Consider the following 4379-nt stretch of genomic DNA (forward strand, 5'->3'; position numbering starts at 1 on the left):
AATGCTTCAGGTCACAGGTTAGGCTGTGTGACCTGGGGTGGGTGTCTGAATCCCACTCAGGGGTCAAGAAGGTACAGAGGCATCGAGTACTAGGGAGGCTATGACCAAGTGAGGCCATGGGGCTAGTGGGAAGTTCCAGGGTGCCTAAGGCTGGCTGCATCCCAGCATCTGGTAATGGCTCTCTGGTATGTAGTGGAATTCCAAGCAGGCTGTCCTGGTGGCTCAACTGTTTCTGAGCTATTCAGAGGTCATCCCAAAGTTACTGCACCATGGCACACTGGCCCTGGCCCTGCACACACCCCTTTCCATCCTCCTACCCTGGCCTCAGCACTACTTTGCCCTGGTTTGGACAGGAGAGACAGATGAGCACAGATGGTAGTTGACCATGGAGTCTGAAGGACCACTGGGGCTGAGGACCACTGCACTGGACAGGCAGAACCTCCTCAGGCCAATGGTTGCACAGGCCTGGACACTGTGCTGGGGTCCACAGGACAGTCTGTGTTCCTGGGCACTTGTGGGGAGGTATACTTGGTAGCCTACCATGTCTCATGCTCCCTGAGTCTCTCTCCTGAAGTCTACTTCTGCTCCCACACATTTCACAGGCCTGTCACTTGCTGGCCACTGCATCTGTTTATGACTTGGATTTACAACCATGGGAACATGGTACCCAGAGTCCACCGGGGGCCATGCCTGTGTCTGCCACCTTGGCATCCTGCCCTGTTCTGCTGTGCTCTGCCCAAGGTGTGGGGCAGGCTCCCCGCCCAAGGTCTGGAAGTCCCTGTGCTCCCTTGCCATGCCCCAGCCAGGTCCCAGAAAGAACTTGGCCAGACAGGATCTACCGTTCATGCACTTGGCAGGACCACAGCCTCCATGACTCACTGGTGGGTGCTGGGAAAATTACAGAAGTCAGAACTAGAGAACACTCTAGATAGCCTGTTAAAAAATTCCCTTTTGGGACCAGGATGGTGGCACACACCTGTAATCCCAGAAGCTTGGGAGGCTGAGGCAAAAGATCACAAATTGGAGGCCAGCCTCAACAACTGAGCAAACCCCTATGCAGCTCAGCAAGACCCTGCCTCCAAATAAAATATAAAAAGATCTGGGGATGTGGCTCAGTAGTTAAGCGCCCCTAGGTTCAATCCCCAGTACCTCCTCCCCCCAAAATTACTATTTTTGTCTTTTACAGTGGAGACTAGGAGGAAGTCAGAGAGAAAAAAGACTAAAGGAAGTCAGCTGCCTGGATGGAAACTCACAGATGGCAAATACAGGAGGATTAGATTTCTGGAGTCATAATCCTCCCACCACAGCCTGGGACAACTGAGGCCAGGATGGACATTACAGGAAGGACTGACAGCAGCAGACCCATCAGCACCCTGTGTATTTATGAAAGGCACCACTGGTGGTCATTTTGCTCAGAGGTCAAAGTCCCAGGGGACAAACCCCTCACTTAGGATGGTCCAACAAGGGGACTGATGGGTCCCACGACATTCTTCTTTGGCTCCATCTGCTAAGACTGTCATCTCCATCCAGGAGCCCTGAGAGATCACGGCTCTCAAGGAAAGACAAATTAATTTCCTGTTCAACCCTGGAGCCATATTCTCTCTTTTCCATTGGAACTTGAGCTTCCTTTCCTCCCACAGCATGTCAGGAAAGCATAGAACTAGCTATCTCTCCCAAAAATTTTGCTGCTATTGGGAAGATCTCTTCTCTCTTACCTTCTAAAATGTTTTTTATTTGTGTATTTATTCCATAGTCAAAATAAACTATAATTTAAAGCCACAAAAATTTTAAAAGACAGGGCTGGGGATATAGCTCAGTTGGTAGAGTGCTTGCCTTGAAAGCACAAGGCCCTGGGTTCAATTCCCAGCACCACAAAAAAAAATTTTAAAGACAAAGGAGAGTTTATGGCACAGCTGTATAAACAAAACAAACAGGTGCTCTGTTCACACATGGAATACACTACAGTACACATAAAACTTCACTAACAATCTGAGATAAGGCAGAGAACCCTTTGAAACAAACTGCCCACCAAATACACACAGGCTGCTAACAATTTCTAATAATTGCTGCTGCTGCCCCATCTCTGAATATGGCCACCTCCATCTAGGGACACTGCCACCACTGCCATCATCATCTCAAGATGTGGCGGCCTCCATCTTGGGACACTGATCAGAACCTGGAATTCCATTATCAAGGTCCTTGCAGGTTTGGTTACACCTGTGGTCTTCCTGCCAGGTGTGGTAACAGCTACCATCTTGCCGCTTCTTCACATGGTCACACCTTCAGCGAGACCGTCCCTCATCTCTGTAATGGCAAATTAAAACAGCACTGAGATCTTGGGTCTGCATCACAGGAGAGCCTATAGAAACTGAAACCCAAATCCATGAGTCTGCAGTTAGGTCCGCATGGGTCTAAGCCTAGTAATCCTGTGGAAAGTCAGAAATTGGGAGCATTTCACCCTTGGAACACAGGTGAGAGGGACTGGACAGAGCCAGGCTGTCCACAGCTCCATGAGTCCTGAAGTGTGCAGGGGCAGATGGGGCTGGATACAGTGGGTCAGAAGATTTTAAAAAGGGTATGAGGGCATCTTGCTCTTGGTTCACCCAGTCACTCAGTCCAGCACCCAACAGGGTCCTGGATCCCATTAACTCAGAGTTAACTCAGGCTAGTACTCACTAAGCCCCAGCACCAGCCTGGTCCCTGACTCCCTGGACAATCCTGCGTCCACTGATTCCCTGGTTCCACCAAGTCCAGAATCAGTCTGACATCCAACAGAGCCCTCGGGTTTCCAATCCCCAAACCCCCCTAGCCAACAACCCAGCCCAACACTCACAGTCAGCAAGCAGCTCTCAATGCCTGGTCTTGATCTGCCCAACACAGAACAGCACAAAGCGACAGGTGCACAGGTCCTGGTGCTGAGTCTTCATGACCGCCTGGGAGAGAGGTCCCTGACCAGAAGTCAAAGGACTGGGGCGGGACAGATTGGGTTTGGAGACTAATTCTGAGACCAGCAATTATGGGGTCTGCAGTGATGTGAGGGGTTATTATCAGGCTCCTACATCACATGAGTGGAATCCAAAGGAGGTTCCTTGGGTGCAGTCTTTCAATGGGAACCAACAATTTCTAATACTCTGCCTCCAGAGAGAAAGAGGAAGAATCTGGAATGCCCAGCTATCCTAATTTCTCCACTTATTTCTATGGACACTCTTTAGAAGACTCCATTCCACACTGGGCAAAATGTAGGCACTGCCCAGGTGAGAGAGGTCAGCCCTGTAAAGGAACTTTACAAGGCAGCTCCATGAGGGAGTCTGATGAACCACAGAAACATGAGGGCACCACTACCACATGGACTCCCATGCCTGGTTTCTCATCCCTGGCAGTCTACACCTTGGGAAACAGCAGCCACCACCAAAACCCTCTCAAGGTGATGGACTTCACCTTGGGATACTGTACAGGACCTGGAGGCAGCTGCCTGCCACAGCACTTTATCTTTGAACAGGCCACCCAATGCCACTGAACTCACTCCCCCATCTCTAAAAGTAGTTGCTTCCACCTTGGGACCCCTCTGTCACTACATTGTGTTAACTTTGCTTCTACCATCACCATCTTTAGTTGGGGCAGCTTCCATCTTGGGACATCAGACAGGGCTTGGAAGCCCAACACCAAGGTACCTACAAGTTTACCACTGCCACTGCCACTAACTAGGGATGTGGCCACTTTCATTTAGGGACACCAGTCATGGTCTAGTAGACCATCACCAAGGGCTCTGAAGACTTGGTTACATCTGAGGTATCCCTGCTAAGTGTGCTAATCTTAAGTCACCATCTTGCTGCAAAAGAAGGAGAGAGCCTGACACGGGGGCTGGTGGGTTGGAAGAGTGAGTGAAGGCAATTTGATCCTGGCTCACCCAGCCAATAGACCCACCCACCAAGTTCCCAGGCCAACTCAGGTTGCACTTGCTGGGACCTGACACCAGCCCAGTACCTGACTCCCTCCCCAATCCAGCATCTACCTATCCCCTGGTCCTGTAGATTTGGTAATAAATAGGGCCCTCTGGCTCCCTAGTCACCAACCTACCAAGCTCCCCAGCCACCAATCTAGCCTGGCTCTCGAAGCTCCATGGCTGGCCCATAGCTCTCAATGCCTGGTCCTGACTTGCCTGGTACACAACAACTGTCCATGACCAGGCCTACAGATCCTGGCACTAAGCCCTCAGGACCTCTGGAGAGGGTGGGGCCTGATTGGGAAGTCAAAAGAGTGGGAGCAGGAGAGATCAAGTTCAGATACCAGGAATTGTAGGGTCCACAGGTAACCTAAGGCTTCTACATCACTTGAGTGAGCCCCAAAGGAGGTTCTTGGGGTGCAGTCTTCCAACAGGG

General features: G+C 50.8%; 1 non-coding gene across 1 annotated transcript; it reads left to right on the plus strand.

Annotated features, from left to right (window-relative positions):
- The first annotated feature begins 1801 nt into the window (after positions 1 to 1801).
- On the plus strand, positions 1802 to 1875 carry Trnas-uga (transfer RNA serine (anticodon UGA)). Its single transcript has one exon. It is a non-coding gene; the product is annotated as a tRNA-Ser (tRNA).
- The last annotated feature ends 2504 nt before the right edge of the window (positions 1876 to 4379 follow it).

This window comes from Sciurus carolinensis, chromosome 5 (genome assembly GCF_902686445.1).
Source record: "Sciurus carolinensis chromosome 5, mSciCar1.2, whole genome shotgun sequence".
NCBI lineage: Eukaryota > Metazoa > Chordata > Mammalia > Rodentia > Sciuridae > Sciurus > Sciurus carolinensis.